This window comes from Aquarana catesbeiana, linkage group LG04 (assembly GCF_042186555.1).
Source record: "Aquarana catesbeiana isolate 2022-GZ linkage group LG04, ASM4218655v1, whole genome shotgun sequence".
Lineage (NCBI taxonomy): Eukaryota > Metazoa > Chordata > Amphibia > Anura > Ranidae > Aquarana > Aquarana catesbeiana.
Window position 1 is genome coordinate 66,597,097 of NC_133327.1, and position 17,396 is coordinate 66,614,492.

Consider the following 17,396-nt stretch of genomic DNA (forward strand, 5'->3'; position numbering starts at 1 on the left):
TTTGTTTCCTTGCCCTTTGCCATTCCCTATCTAACTCACCACGCTCCACATTAATCACTTCACACTCGTGTCTCTTTATGGCTGATAGATTAACTTTGCTGCATACGACAGCCCACGCCAATTATGCTCGAGTGAAGACCTAGCAGGACTATTCCGCCTATACTTTGATAACTCCCTTTCTAAAGCGGCCAGTTGATCTGAGTGTCTACAAGATCGCTTCAGGCTATACCCTGAATCACTCTTCAGAGTGTGTGTTACGTTTATGGAGTGCTAGACATGTGTGGCTGATTGTGATAGACACAGATGTCTCTTTAAGACCCTTTGTTGTCTTAATTTTAACTAAATGTTTTTGGAGGAGGGTTATTAAATTACATCACATGTAAATGTTTCTAATTTTTGTATGGAGAATAAAACTGTTAGTCCCATTTATGAATGCTCTTTGAAGAATACCGTTTTGGAATTTCTCATTCCGTTCTGTTTTTGCCAAATGGTTTCTAAGCACTTCGTTTTTTGTCTTTGTTTCCCTGAAAGGGAGCATTTTTTTTTGCTTCAACTTGTAACAAACAATGCTCAAACAGCTTTTTACCTGCATAACTAAATCAAAGTTGATTAAAGTTTTCTAACCCTGCCCTTGGGTTGTGTACTGAGCATACATATGAATTGAGCACTTTACCATTTACACCTTCAGGTTTCACTAGCAAAAATGAACAATAGATACAAAACGACTCCCGAAGAACTTGTTGTCAAGACCTGTGCAGTGATTAAATTTTGAACACAGACAAAGGCAGCTGGAACATTAGCTGCAGTGTTAAAATGACTCAACTACACTGCTTTAAAAGGGGTTGTAAAGGTAATTTTTTTTTTTCTCTAAAAATAACAAACATGTTATACTTACCTTCACTGTGCAGCTCGTTCTGCACAGAGTGGCCCCGAACCTGCTCTTCTGGGGTCCCTCGGCGGCTGTCTCAGCTCCTCCCCGCAATAACTAACCACCTTAATGCGAGCTCCCTTGCATGGTGGTTAGTTATTGTGGGCGCGCTCCCGTGATACAGCCGGCGGCTATAGCCGCTCGCTGTATCACTCGGCCCCGCCCTCGGCGCGCCGCGTCATTGGATGTGATTGACAGCAGCGCGAGCCAATGGCTGCACTGCTTTCAATCCATCCACCATAGCCAATCAGCAACCAGGCTGATCGGCTGAATGGAGGTCGGGAACGAGCGGCCGAGTTTCGAGGTGTCAGGTAAGTAAAACGGGGGGGGGGGGGGGGGTTGGGTGCGGCGGTATTATCAAAAGTTTTTTCACCTTAATGCATAGGTGAAAAAATGTATACCTTTACAACCCCTTTAAGGGTAATTCACTTTTATATAAGTTATTGCAGATGTGATATTTTACACTAAGACTGGGAAATAATCTGAGTTGTACAATGAGATTCACATATACTGTAGGTCTACTTCTCAGTTCAATTCACAGCTGAATATCTTGTGAAAACAAAACCATGCAAACCCATGTTGATACCATAATCTTTATTCAAAAATTAAAATCATATAAAAACCCCATCATACAATTCATATTCTTACATGTGCAACTATTTAGATATTTGGTAGTCTAAAATTGGCCAAAAGGTTATCAAGGCCATAAGTCATTAAGTAACCAAATGTATGTACCCATCCTAATAATTAATATAGAGTGTAAAGAGTTTAAAACACCTGTCAGGTTATTTTTCCTGCTTGTGCCTCCCATTAGAGAGATTCACTCTCTATTTGTCCTGTTGGCAGTTATCAGTGACAGCGAAAATGAAAGAAAATCTTAAAATTTGTCACCAAAAGAGGAATAGGAGAGAGAATCTTCTAACGGAGGCACCAGTTCTGGTGACATTCAGGGACTCCATCTTTGGAGTAACAGTCAATAGACCTATCCCTTAAGCCGGGTACACACTAACAGTTTTTTTTGTGCTACCCAGCGGGAAAAAAAAAAAAAAAAAAAACGACAGTTCCATTCAGAGCCACTTTACTAACCATGTAAGTCCAGCAATCTCCCCCACTGGACTTGTGTTCTGACAGGGGATGGCCCCCCAACCCCCCCCACCTGAACACTCCGATCAGCACTCTGCCATTGGCTGAGAGCGCTGATTGGGAATCAGTCGGCTGCTGGTTTTCCAGCATGCACGTTTGACAGAAGCCAGTCAAACGGCCAGCTTCTGTCAGACAGACATAAACATGGACCGAATGACAGCCGCTTTACTTTTAACCGGCCGTTGTCGATTGATATTCGTCCCGTGTGTGCGGGGCTTTACTCTAACCAAAATTGGAAAAAAGTTTTGCCTTTAGCTCTACTTTAGCAAAGAACACTTTCATACAAAAAGATTGCATAACCGAGCAAGGCACATTCACTGTATATGATGGTGTGTATATAATGTACTGTACATGCCAGTCCTACCTCATCTGCTGTAAATCAGGAATACAAGAAGTACCCCTTTGACTAATGCATTTAATGATTTAAATTTGAGAATCTGGTGTACAAAATTACTTTACTCAGATATATACTTGAATTACCTTGTTACAATATTGAGTTTTAGCATTAAAAAAACCTAAGCAACTAACTAAAGCCAGCAGCACACAGGCTAATCTGAGCAACAACTATAGATATTACAACGCATTCAGTAGTACAACATATTAGGAGTGACGCTATGGTAATAAAATGGTTTATGAAATTTTATAGATTAAGAGGTCCAAAAAATTATTAGAACAGAAGATATCTAAAACCAAGACTGGTGTAGGGAGAAGTAGTCATTTGTAACCAATAGTGGATTTTATCTACAATACCAATTTGCATAGAGCTATAGTTTTCGCCTTGATCACCTCAAAGATGATCTAATTATTGCCTGATCCCATAAAGTAAGTAAAGCATAAAATCTAACATGTTTTACTTTTAAAACCCCTTTTTACTACAGAAGTTTTAATCTGAGCATGTCAAACGCCCTCAGAGGTTCAATTGTTGTCAACATTACCAATCTGAAAACAGTGAAAATAAAGACGACATGTCCACTCCCTGCTACTCACTGTGATGGGAACCTGTTTACACTGTAGACACAATCACAAAAGGAGTCACATTGATTTGTCAAGTTCAGGTGATGCTTCAATTTGCATTCTAAGGCCCCTTTCAAACCATCGGACCGTTCAGGTCCGCCTGTCAGTTTTGACGGCGGACCTGAACGGGAGCACCATGTTAGCCTATGGATTGACGGATGTCAGCGGAGACATGTCCGCTGACATCCGACCCGGTCCGATCCGCAAAAAGCAGACGGATGGCCCTACGACCAGATCCGTCGCTGGCGGATCGGATGAGATCTGATGAAAACGGACATGCTGTCAGTTTTCATCCGATCCCTCCATAGGCAGCAGCGGCGCCTGACAAGCCCCTCCCCGCTCAGTGAGCAGAGAGGGACCTGTCATCCACCGGCTCAGCGGAGATCAATGGACAGATCTCCCGCTGAGCAGGCGGACCGAGGCGGGCTCCGTGGAAATGGAGTCCACTTCGTGTGAATGAGGCCTTATGAAGGTTTGTAGCTTCCTGGCTTGGCACCGGTCTAATTTTCTCTATAAAAAAGACAAAGATAATCTGTAGACCACAGATATCCACTTAGTGTTTTCAAGATCTTTCTAAGACTGGACCTTGCAGAAGCCATTTTATCAACTTTTGCAGTAACTCAATCTACTTTGAACTTCTACTCTAGCTGTCCATTCTGTGTCTAGGCAAGGCTAGTCTTCTAAATTTATCTTTACTATATTGCTGGTATTTTTGTTTTCTTTTCAAAAAGAAAGTAAATGCAACATCTGAAACACATTTATAAAGAATTTTGAGCAAAAAGTCTTTACATAAAAATGTTGTGCTCTTATGTGCAGAGAAAGCCTGATATCACCATATTCAAAACGGCAGCCTACTCAACTTGTGGGATTGAAAGAAAAAAAAATGTGGTGAAGAAGAATATGAAATCCTGGAACAGCTTGTCGAGGGTACTTATGGTAAAGTTGTGGAGGGCTGTAGACAGGGAAACGGGTAAGTGAATTCTCTTCAATAAATAATTACAAAGAGTATTTCTTATTTAGAAAAGCCGATACTCCATTGTTTACTCTGCTATCTTGCTGCCTCTGCCAGAGCACCGGTGGTAAATCCACATTATAACACTGGGAGGTAGCAGCACCTACTATATACTGTATTAGTATTAATAATTTGCCCAATTGTTTGAACCTATAGAACACATAACAAAAACATTTGAATCTTTACTAAAAAAAAAAAAGTGGTCACCTTATTAGACATATGGGCTTTGTTACAGAAGTTTGGGTTAAAGACCATAATGCACAAAGATCAAACCAGTTCTTCCTATCTTGTCAGTGCTGATTAAGAACAGGACAAAACTCAAATTAGGAAACTGGCATTGCCTCCCCAGAAAATAAGAGCCTTTCATTCAACCTGTCTCAATTTCTCAATTGTGCTAGTTAAGCCAAAGAGAAAGCCTTAATATTTTTAACAAAGTCCATATTTGCATACATGATACAAGTCAGTGATTCTATATACACTGTATATTCCATTTGGAGGGTACAACATGACAGCCAAGAAATTGGCATTTTGAAGAGGAGCTTACCAATAACAACCTTCCTGTTTCTCTCATGACATTTTTGCTTTCGGTCATGTCATAGGCAGTGAAGGGCCGTACACACGATCTGACTTTGACAACAAACATGCAAATGAGCTGTTTTGGAGCAACATCCGACCGTGTGTACGCTCCATCGGACAAACTTTTTCAGTTTCCATCGGACTTTTGTTGGCTGTGCGAACGGACAAACTTTCCTGCAACAAAAGTCCGATGGAGCAAAGTCCGATCGTGTGTACACAAAGCCATCGGACTTTTGTACAAAATACAGTACGCAGCCGTGAGAATGTTTCCAGCGCGATCGGATCGTGCTGGTTCTTGGCGGCAGGGTACTGTACATCTCGCGCTAGCTGCAATAGGAAAAACACATTTTCCTACTGCGGCGGGCGCGAGAGGGTATTCCCCTCTGGGGAATACCAAGCCCTTCGGTCTGGTATGGATTTTAAGGAGAAGCCCCTACACTGAAAAAACGGCGTGGAGTCCCCCCGCAATCCATACCAGACCCTTATCCAAGCGCGCAGCCCAGCCGGTCAGGAAAGGGGGTGGGGATGAGCGAGCGCCCCCCCCTCCTGAGCCGTACCAGGCCGCATGCCCTCAACATGGGGGGGTGGGTGCTTTGGGGGAGGGGGGCACCCTGCGGGCCCCCCACCCCAAAGCACCTTGTCCCCATGATGAGGACAAGGGCCTCTTCCCGACAACCCTGGCCATTGGTTGTCGGGGTCTGCGGGCAGGGGGGCTTATTGGAATCCGGAAGCCCCCTTTAATAAGGGCACCCCCGGATACCGCCCCCCCACCCTATGTGAATGAGTATGGGGTACATCATACCCCTACCCATTCACCTAGGGAAAAAAAGTGTCAAAAAAAAAAAAAACAAAAAAAAAAAACAGTACACAGATTTTTAAAGCAATTTATTAGGCAGCTCCGGGGTCTTCTTCCGACTTCGGGGGGCTCTCCGGCGTCTTCTCCCGCGTCCGCATCTTCTGGCGCCCTTTTGCCAGGGGTGGCCCGGACTTCTGGATCGTCTTCTTCCCTCTTCTCTTCCAGAGAGGTTGACACGATGCTCTCTCCAGCCGGAATGCTCTCTGTGCGCTCCGCAACGGACTTGTATAGGCGGTGACCCCGCCCCCCTATGACATCACAGTCCCGGGGCATGCTGGGACTGAGATCATAAGGGGGCGTAGTCATGTCATCCTATGACCACGCCCCCATATGACCTCACAGTCCCAGCATGCCCCGGGACTGTGATGTCATAGGGGGGCGGGGTCACCGCCTATATAAGTCCGTTGCGGAGCGCACAGAGAGCATTCCGGCTGGAGAGCGCGTCGTGTCAACACCTCTGGAAGAGAAGAGGAAAGGGAAGAAGACTATCCAGAAGTCCGGGCCACTGCTGGCAAAAGAGCGCCAGAAGATAGCGGTGGAGCCGGCAGAAGATGCAGACCCCCGAAGTCGGAAGAGGACCACGGAGCTGCCTAATAAAATTACTTTAAAAATCTGTACTGTGTTTGACACTTTTTTCCCTAGGTGAATGGGTAGGGGGTACGATGTACCCCCTACTCATTCACATAGGGTGGGGGGCCGGGATCCGGGGGCCCCCTGATTAAAGGGGGCTTCCGGATTCTGATAAGCCCCCCCGCCTGCAGACACCGACAACCAACGGCCAGGGTTGTCGGGAAGAGGCCCTTGTCCTCATCAACATGGGGACAAGGTGCTTTGGGGTGGGGGGGGCCCGAAGGGCTCCCCCCTCCCCCAAAGCATCCACCCCCCCATGTTGAGGGCATGCGGCCTGGTACGGCTCGGGGGGGGGGGGGGGGCGCTCGCTCGTCCCCACCCCCTTTCCTGACCGGCCAGGCTGCATGCTCAGATAAGGGTCTGGTATGGATTGGGGGGGACCCCACGCCGTTTTTTTCGGCGTAGGGGGTTCCTCTTAATATCCATACCAGACCTAAGGGCCTGGTATGCCCCTGGAGGGGAACCCATGCCAGTTTTTTTTTTTATTAAAATTTGGCGCGGCGTTCCCCCCTCAGGATTCATACCAAACACTGTGCCTGGCATTGGCGGGGATCCAAGTCGGATCCCCGCACCAGTGTCAACCTGGCTCGCAAGGTGTCAATCTCGCCAATAAAAGTGGCGAGATTCACACAATATCAGACAATACAGAAGTTGACCAAAGGGTGGTGGTAAAGAGCTGAAAAACCACGTGATATGGTGAAAGTTGGCTCGAAAAGTCCTGTCATCTGTATGCAATACAAACTTTTGGGCAACGCCCTTTGTACAAAAATCCAAGGGAAAGTTTGTACAAAGTCCTATCATGTGTATGGGGCTTTACAGTGAGCCACATACGCAGGTAACAGATTTTAACAACTGATGGTCCTCCATGTACAACCCAGATACTTAGCATTTACAGAGGACAATTGTTTTGATTTTGAAGTGGTTATATATGTTTTTATATGTAATAAATATTTTATCTTAAATTGAATTTTGTGGTCGGTACCAAGATAGTTCATTTCCCCTTGGAGGGCTGAGTAGGATACCTTCAGCAACTATCCCTATTCCCCTCATATTTTGCATATACAGAGGACAATAGATCCAGCTGCATGGATAGCTCTATAACACACTGCTAACAAAGGCTTAGAGGAGCTGACTACATGTTGAAGAAAACCATCCAGTCTAAGTAACGTTAATGGACTCAAGATTTGAACATCTAAGATTCTGATGTACAATACTTATTTGTAAATCAATTTATTTTTTTCTCTTTAACAGGTAGACTTGTTGCCCTAAAAATGGTGAAAAAAGGAACCAAACGAAAAGAGTTTTTGCATGAAGTGTGCATTTCACTCTATCCTACTGGACACAAGGGCTTCATCTCTACTTATTCAAGCCCTCTGGAAGCCTCAGACCACTATGTGTTCAGCCAGGAATTAGCACCTGCTGGATCGCTTCACTCGATCATCCAGCCAAGTGTAAGTAAAATAAAGCTAATGAAGTAGCTGACTATACATATACACACACACACACACACACACCCCTAGGGATCCTGGAAATAAATTGTACCCATGACAAAACACCAGTTACTTTCTGTAAGTTGCAAACATTTGTACCAAGTAATGTTGGCCCGGTTGGAAAGAAATAAGGAAGGGTAAAAATCCCTGTCAGTTATTTTCTGCAGTCTACATTCTCTGGGCAAGATCTTTCTTAATCCCATCATGAAGATGAAGTTGAAGCACAGAAGGTTTTGCACCTTCATGCATAGAATGTTCGAAGGTGTAAAACCTTAAAAGGATAAGTTCACATTTTACAAAAAAAATAAAAGGAATGCACTTTTTTTTGCAGGTAAAAAAAAATGTGAACACATTTTAATTTTCGGAGCTTGTAAACCATTGCACCAGCCATCAGCAGATCACTGGTGCCATGCAGGTCTCCAGCAGAGCCAGTGTATCTGCTTGCCGGTACATCTCGTACATGTAAGCAGATACAGTCTGACAGGAAACATGAATGAACTATCACTGTGCTTCACAGCACTTTGGTAGGTCATTGAAAACTACAAGCCAACAGCCTTAAAGGCTGCCGGGCCTTGAAGCTTTCCATGCACAGAGCCCTGTCAATCAGTGACATGGCCGAGCAAGCAGAGCCCCGCTCGGCCACTTTTTTAAAAATTGTGACAGCTAGCATGGGGGGAGAAGAACCTGGCACAGCGGGGATCGGAATTGTGCGAGGGCTGGTCTGTGTAACATGTTACGAAAGGTGAACTTATCCTTTAAGGCTTTAGAACCACTTTAACCATTACCTTCTGCTTCAGAGACAAAAATCAACAAATAGAGGCAGTTGCATCCCTCCACTACCACCTCACTTCCTAGGGGGGATATAGGAAATAATAACATGACATAAGTTGTAATGTTTCACCACTCTATGGGAAAGGGTAGTCAAAGTTTTTAAGATGCAGGTAAAATTTAAAATCACTTAGACCTTCCATCTTTCCTACATTGCTGAAATATTTTAGATTAATTGCAATCATGTTAACATGTAATTTTATTTGCAGATTTAGAAATTGTATAAAATGTGATATTTCACATGAATTTCATATAATCTTTTTAACTTTTCCAGTTGGGAATTCCAGAAAAGCTGGTTAAACGCTGTGCATTACAGATCACCCAGGCTCTTGAATTCATGCACAGTAAAAAACTGGTGCATAGGGACCTGAAGCCAGATAATATCTTACTTATGGACAAGAGATGTCATAATGTCAAACTAAGTGACTTTGGACTAACTCAACTGTTGTTCCATCAATATCAACCAGGACATGTCTCCTGAACTTTGTACACTAAAGCCCACTGAGTCAATTGTCGTGGATCCTAGTGTTGACATCTGGGCCCTTGGTGTTTTGTACGTTCTCCTCACTGGAAACTTTCCGTGGCAAATGGCTCTGGTTGAAAATCTATCGTTTCAAAGGTTTGTTTACTGGCAGAACATCATTGGCCATATGCCACCACCAAATGGTTGGAAGAAGGTTAACAGGAGGGTTCAGGATTTATTTCATGTACTTTTTGGCCAAGACCCCAGCTGCAGGAACCTAGTAAAAGTTGTACTAAACTATCTTAATTTTCCTTGGAACTTTGAAGATGCAACCCAAAAAGACATTGATCTTCTGGAACAGGAAAAAGAGGAAAAAAAGATGCAACAGGAGACAGCGAGATTGAAATAATTGTACTGGAGGGAGACAGACAATGAATACATTATCATATAAAATCATGGTGACATAGAATGCATTGTTGTGAATGATTATGAATGACTCTTGAATTTGCTTTAGTTCAAACAGCGCTTCTTTTGAAAGGCAACAGCAGTACCTATCAGGGGCAGATTCAGATTCTAATCTCGGGAGGGGCACTGCCAGAAAATACGTTTTTTTGGGGGGAAATGGCTGGTGTTGGCGCTTCAATCATGACAGCACCATGGTTGTTATGGTGTCAGGGTGATTGAAGCGCATTATTTCTATTATTACATTGTTATAAAATTAAATAGTTCAACTCGCCATAATGCAGAATCAGTGGGAGCCCTGAGCGTGTCACTTGCCACATCGCCTGCCACCAAATTAAATGATGCAAATCCTCAAACAAATCCATGTTAATTCCAGGTTGTGAGACAACAAAACACAAAAAATGCCAAGGGGAGTAAATACTATTGCAAGGCACTTTAAGTCAGTTTAGGCAGGGAACTTCATAAAACAATTTTAAAATGATTTAAATGATTTGTAAACAGAATTGATCAGGATGGATATGTGGAGGTTGTTAAAAAGGTGCAAGCCCTGGGGTATCCCCTTAGCTTTAATGAGAACCCATCTCCTTAGAGAAGCCTATCCAGCCTCCAACTAACCTTTTACAATTTCATATATTTACTATTAGCTCAGTCAGCCCATCTTATTTCTATCTAACAACTGTAATTTAAATTTTCTCCATCAGCACAACCCCACATTATCTCTTGTATCACGTGACCCTCCCTTGTGAATTATAAGCTATAATGAGCACGACCCACTGATTCTTCTTGTATTTTAAAGCGGAAGTAAACCCATCCATAAAACAGTTTCATTTTCAGCATGTGCCAGAAATGTTACACTACCATTGGTTGTGCTCTCAACCAAACTGTCAAACCATCCAATGGCTACTTCACCACTACACACGTTTTTCACACCTGCCTCTTGGGCCAAGCCTTTTGGCTGGGACCAGGGGAAATTTTTAATCCTGGCCGGAGGGCCGGCCATTGTACACAATGGTCACTTTTCACTCTCCCACCTTGGATAATTTTGCATAAAGTAAGGGATGATTAAAACACTGTTGGATACAGTCTTACAGATTTTCCTTCTCATCTTGAAGCTGGAACAGGAAATGGGAGAAAATCTATACAGAGTTATGGGACAGTTGTCCACATTGGAAGATTACCCCTCACCTCCTGTTCTGATGACAACTAAAAAATTGATTACCTATTACTTTGTTTTGAAGACAAAAGCCATCAGGACAAACAGGTTAAACCCCCTTCCCCCTCTCCCTTTATAGAGGGGACGCAAGACCATGATATAATTATTATGCAGAAGGGTATTCGTTAAAGGGGGCTTCCAGACTCCGATAAGCCCCCCACCCCAAGGCCCCAACAACCACAGCCCAGAGTGGCTGGGAATAGGCCTTTGTCCCCACCAACCCCCCCCCCATGTTGAGGACATATGGCCTGGTATGGTTCAAGAGGGGGGGGGGGGCACTTACTCGTTGTCGTCCCCCATCCTGACCTGCCAGGCTGCATGCTTGGATAAGGGTCTGGTATGGATTTTGGGGGAGACCACATGCCATTTTATTTTTACATTTTTTTAATAGCCGGGTGCCAGAATAAATAACCGTGAGTTATTTTAAATGGGATTTTTCTCTTTAGAAATGTCAGTTTTGCTGTAGCATGTTCTGTATATGCTACAAACGTGTCACATTAACTGCTTCAGCCCCGGGAGATTTTACCCCCTTCCTTACAAGAGCGCTTTTTGCGATACGGCACTGCGTCGCTTTAACTGACAATTGCGGTCATGCAACGTTGCATCCAAAACAAAAAAAAATATATATATATATATATATATATATATTTTATCAATAAGTGCATATTGATTGGTTTGCACAAAAGTTATAGCATCTACAAAATAGGGGAATGTTTTATGGCTTTTTTTATTATGAAATTTTTTTTGTTTTTACTAGTAATGGTGGCAATCTGCGATTTTTAATCGGGACTGTGACATTATGGTGGACACAGACAATTTTGACACATTTTGGGGACCATCGGCATTTATACAGCAATCAGTGCTATAAAAAAAGCATTGATTACTGTAAAAATGGCACTGGCAGGGAAGGGGTTAACACTAGGGGGTGACTATTCTAGGGTTCAGCAGACCATCCACACTAGTGGATGGTCTGTTGAACCCCTAGCATAGTCTTGACAAAGGCAGTCGGGCATCAATTTAGATGTTTGATTCTCGTGCAGGTAAATTTCTAAGAATCTTGAGCACAGGCACATCAAAAGGGGTACCTGATGTCCATTCCTTGCAACCACTTGCGCTTGAATACACCCAGTGACAGACAAAAAATATTGAGCTGATTGGACTGATGAAACTTTTACAGCAATGTTCTCTCAGCACTGTATGCTGCGTGGTGGTCAGAAATGGTGCTTTCATTTACACACCTTCATGGCAAGATTCTCATTTGGTGGGTCCTCCAGCCTTGGAACAGTATTGTTTTTGACTATTCAAGACAAATTATTATTATTATACAGGATTTATATAGCGCCAACAGTTTACACAGCGCTTTACAATAAAAAAGGGAGACAATACAGTTATAATACAATAAAATACAAGAGGATTAAGAGGGCCCTGCTCAGAAGAGCTTACAATCTTATGTCTGCTGTCTTAGGGTTACAATCCTTTGTTTTGGCGAAACTATTTTCTTGCAATTTCAACAATTTGCTTGAATTCTAAGAATTTCTATCATCAGCTGCAGTTTAAAAACACTGAAGGTAGATTTCCTTGGTTTATTCGCTTGTTGAAATTGCTAAAGAATTGACCAAGTATATGGCCAGCATTAGGCCATATTCAGTGTGACGTGTTGACAGGGTTGTGCAAGGATTCTAGGATGCAACAATTGGCAAGTGGAACCATTGGAATTACTCATTGCAATACAAAGAGCTTCCAGATTTTTTTATAACAAAATAAAAAAAAAAAAAAAAAAAAAAAAAGTAAAATTGGCCAACAAGTAGCACATTAGTAATTATCAGTTTGTCTAATCCAAATGGTTCCTAAGCACATTATTTTTTTCTTTATTAGATATGTCCCTGAAAGGGAGCATTTTTTTTGCTTCAACTTGTAACAATGCTCAAACAGCTTTTTACCTGCATAACTAAATCGAAGTTGATTAAAGTTCTAACCCTGCCCTTGGGTTGTGTACTGAGCATACATATGAATTGAGCACAACTTTACCATTTACACCTTCAGGTTTCACTAGCAAACAATAGATATAAAACGACTCCTGAAGAACTTTGGTTGTCAGACCTGTGCAGTGATTAAATTTTGAATACAGACAAAAGCAGCTAGAACATTAGCTGCAGTGTTACACTAAGACTGGTAAATAATCTGCGTTGTACAATGAGATTCACATATACTGTATGTCTACTTCTCAGTTCAATTCACAGCTGAATATCTTATGAAAACAAAACCATGCAAACCCATGTTACAAAAAGATACCATAATCTATTCAAAAATTAAAAATCAAATAAAAACCCCATCATACAAGTCATATTCTTATATGTGCAACCATTTAGATAATTTGGTAGCCTAAAAATGGCCAAAAGGTTACCAAGTCCATATGTCACCAAGTGTATGTACCCATCTTAATAACCAATATAGAGTGTAGAGTTTAAAACACCTGTCAGGTTATTATTCCTGCTTGTGCCCCCCATTAGGGAGATTCACTCTATTGGTCCTGTTGGCAGTTATCACTGACAGCGAAAATGAAAGAAAATCCTAAAATTTGTTGCCAAAAAAAAAAAAAAAAAAAAAAGAAGGAATAGAGAGAAAATCTTCCAATGGAGGAACCAGTTCTGGTGACATTCAGGGACTCCCCGTGTTTGGAGGAACAGTCGATAGAACTATCCCTTAAGCCGGGTACACACTAACAGTTTTTTTTTTGTGCTACCCAGAGGGTTGCACAAAAAAAAAAAAAAAAAAAAAAAAAAAACGACAGCTTCAGCTGACAGTGGCTCTATAACACACTGCTAACAAAGGCTCAGAGGAGCTGACTACACGTTGAAGACAACCATCCAGTCTATGTAAAATTAATGGACTCAAGATTTGAACATCTAAGATTCTGATGTACAATACTTATTTGTAAATCAATTTATTTTTTCTCTTTAACAGGTAGACTTGTTGCCCTAAAAATGGTGAAAAAGGAACTAACCAAACGAGAAGAGTTTTTGCATGAAGTGTGCATTTCACTCTCTTACTGGACACCAGGGCTTCATCTCTACTTATTCAAGCCCTCTGGAAGCCTCAGACCACTATGTGTTCAGCCAGGAATTAGCACCTGCTGGATCACTTCACTCGATCATCCAGCCAAGCGCAAGTAAAATAAAGCTAATGAAGAAACATACATACATAACTGGTGTTTTGTCAAGGGTACATTCTGTAAATTGCAAACATTTATACCAAGTAATGTTGGCCCGGTTGCAAAGAAATAAGGATGGGTAAAAATCCCTGTCAGTTATTTTCTGCAGTCTACATTCTCTGGGCAAGATCTTTCTTAATCCCATCATGAAGATGAAGTTGCAGCACAGAAGGTTTTGCACCTTCATGCATAGAAATGTTCGAAGGTGTAAAACCTTAAAAAGGTTAAGTTCACGTTTTCCAAAAAAAAAAAAAAAAAAAAAAAAAAAAACACACACACACACACACACATTTTTGCAGGTAAAAAAAAAAAAAAAAAAAAAAAGTGAAAATTTTTTGGAGCCTGTAAAGCATTGCACCAGCAATCAGCAGATCGCTGGTGCGATGCAGGTCTCCAGCAGAGCCAGTGTCTCTGCTTGCTGGTACATCCCGTACAGGTAAGCAGATACAATCTGACAGGAAACATGAATGAACTATCACTGTACTTCACAGCATTGTGGTAGTTCATTGAAAACTACAAGCCAACAGCCGCAAAGGCTGCCGGGCCTTGTAGTTATCCATGCACAGAGCCCTGTCAATCAGTGACATGGCCGGGCAAGCAGAGCCCCTCTCGGCCACTTTTTTTTTTTTAAATTGTGACAGCTAGCGGGGAGGGAGAAGAACCCCATTAGCTGTCACAGCGGGGATCGGGAATGTGCGGGGGCCGGTCTGTAATATGTAACGAAAGGTGAACTTATCCTTTAAGGCTTTAGAACGACTTTGAAGCAGAAAGTAATAGAGTCAAAAACAAATTGAGGCAGTTGCATTCCTCCACTACCACCTCACTTCCAAGGGGGGATATAGGAAACAATAACATGACATAAGTTGTAATGCTTCACCACTCTATAGGAAAGGGTAGTCAAAGTTTTTAAGATGCAGGTAAAATGTTAAATCACTTAGACCTCCCATCTTTCCTACATTGCTGACATATTTTAGATTAATTGCACTCATGTTAACATGTAATTCCATTTGCAGATTTAGAAATTAATATTGTATAAATGTGATATTTCACATGAATTTCATATAATAGTTTTAACTTTTCCAGGTGGGAATTCCAGAAAAGCTGGTTAAACGCTGTGCATTACAGATCACCCAGGCTCTTGAATACATGCACAGTAAAAAACTGGTGCATAGGGACCTGAAGCCAGATAATATTTTACTTATGGACAAGAGATGTCATACTGTCAAACTAAGTGACTTTGGACTAACTCAATTTGTCGGTACTGTTGTTCCATCAATGTCACCCATCAACCAGTACATGTCTCCTGAACTTTGTAAACTAAAGCCCACAGAGTCAATTGTCGTGGATCCTAGTGTTGACATCTGGGCCCTTGGTGTTTTGTACGTTATCCTCACTGGAAACTATCCGGTTGAAAATCTATCGTTTCAAAGGTTTGTTTACTGGCAGAACAACATTGGCCACATGCCACCACCAAATGGTTTAAGAACGTTAACAGGAGGGTTCAGGATCTATTCCATATCCTACCAAGTAGGAGTTGTTCTAAGCTATCTTCATTTCCCTTGGAACTTTGAAGCTGCAACCCAAAAAAACATCGATCTTCTGGAACAGGAGATAGAGGAAGATGTTGTAAAATGGGACAGCAAGATTGAAATAATGTATTCATTGTCTCCCTCCAGTACAATTATCATAGAAAATCATTGTGACATAGAATGCATTGTTGTGAATTATGAATGACACTTGAATTTGCTTTAGTTCAAATAAACAGTGCTTCTTTTGAAAGGCAACAGCAGTACCTATCAGGGGTGGATCCAGAGTCTAGTCTCGGGAGGGGCGCTGCCAGAAAACACGTTTTTTTTCCAAGGAAATGGCTGGTGTTGGCACATCAATCATGACGGCACCATGGTTGTTATGGTGTCAGGATGGTTGAAGCGCATTATTTCTATTACATTGTTATATAAAATTAAATAGTTCAACTCACCATGTTCCCACAGAAAATAAAAGGCTTTCTAATCCAAACTGTCTGATCAATTTCTTGAATCAGTCATTTTTCATGTTTTAATATAAACCTGCCATGAGAAAGACAAAGGCCACTGTATTTAATCTCTCATTGAGGGTGCTAGATATTGGCTGTTATGCTAAAGCATAAGCCTTAATATTTTACAAAGTCCTTATCTGCATACTTGTTCCAATTAAAATTTTAGAATCCTTAATCTGGAAGGGTCAGTATGAAAGCATGGCAATTGGCAGATTTAATTTAAGTTGGCCATACATACTGTAGTTACAGTGGGCCACATAAGCAGCTAAATATTTAACAGATTTGACCATCAACTGTGATGGGCACCTATCCACAACCCAGATACTTGGCGTTTTCAGGGAACATTAGACCTACAGTGCCTTGCAAAAGTATTCACCCCCTTGGCATTTTTCGTGTTTTGTTGCCTGGAATTAACATGGATTGTTTGGAGGATTTGCATCATTTAATTTACAGAACTTGCCCACAATTGATTTTTTTTTTTATTGTGAAGCAAACAAATGACAAAGTAACTGAAAAAGTCAATGTGCATAACTATTCACCCCCTAAAGTCAATACTTTGTAGAGCCACCTTTTGTGGACACCACAGCTCCAAGTCGCTTTGGATAAGACTCTATAAGCTTGCACCATCTTACCACTGGGGTTTTTGCCCATTTCTCCTTGCAAAACTGCTCCAGCTCCTTCTAGTTGGATGGTTTGCGCTTGTGAACAGCAATCTAAGTCTGACCACAGCTTTTCTATTGGATTGAGGTCTGGGCTTTGACTAGGCCATTCCAACACATTTACATGTTTCCCCTTTAACCACTAAAGTGTTGCTTTAGCAGTGTTTGGGGTCATTGTCCTACTGGAAGGTGAACCTCCGTCCTAGCCTCAAATCACACAGAGTGGTACAGATTTTGCTCAAGAAAATTCCTGTATTTAGCACCATCCATCTTTCCCTCAACTCTGACCAGTTTCCCAGTCCTGACTGCTGAAAAACATCCTCACAGCACAATGCTGCCACCACCATGTTTCACTGTGGGGATGGTGTTCTTTGGGTGATGTGTTGGGCTTGCGCCAGACATAGCATTTTCTTTGATGACCAGAGCACCTTCCTCCATACATTTTGGGAGTCTCCCACATGCCTTTTCACAAACTCAAAATATGCCATTTTATTTTTTGCTGAAAGTAATGGCTTTCTTCTGGCCACTCTGCCATAAAGCCCAACTCTATGTACGGCATACAGCTTATTGTCGTCCTATGTACAGATACTCCAGTCTCTGCTGTGGAACTCTGCAGCCCCTCCAGGGTTACCTTAGGCCTTGGGTGCTGCCTCTGATTAATGCCCTCCTTGCCCAGTCCGTGAGTTTTGGTGTGCAGCCGTCTCTTGGCAGGTTTGCAGTTGTGCCATGTTCTTTCCATTTGGTTACGATAGATTTTATGGTGCTTTTAGGGATCAAAGATTTGGATTTTTTATAACCTAAACCTGACTTGTACTTAACATTGTCCCTTATTTGTTTGGAGAGTTCCTTGGTCTTCATGGCAGTGTTTGGTTAATG

General features: G+C 42.1%; 1 protein-coding gene and 2 pseudogenes across 1 annotated transcript in view; 2 read left to right on the forward strand and 1 right to left on the reverse strand.

Moving 5' to 3' along the window:
• The window catches only part of LOC141140374 (serine/threonine-protein kinase SBK1-like), a 10,649-nt pseudogene extending 1,300 nt beyond the window's left edge, over positions 1 to 9,349 (forward strand).
• The window catches only part of LOC141139305 (protein eva-1 homolog C-like), a 419,753-nt gene that overhangs the window by 336,935 nt on the left and 65,422 nt on the right, over positions 1 to 17,396 (reverse strand). The gene's annotated exons all lie outside the window — the stretch shown is intronic.
• On the forward strand, positions 13,573 to 15,560 carry LOC141140377 (serine/threonine-protein kinase SBK1-like; annotated as a pseudogene).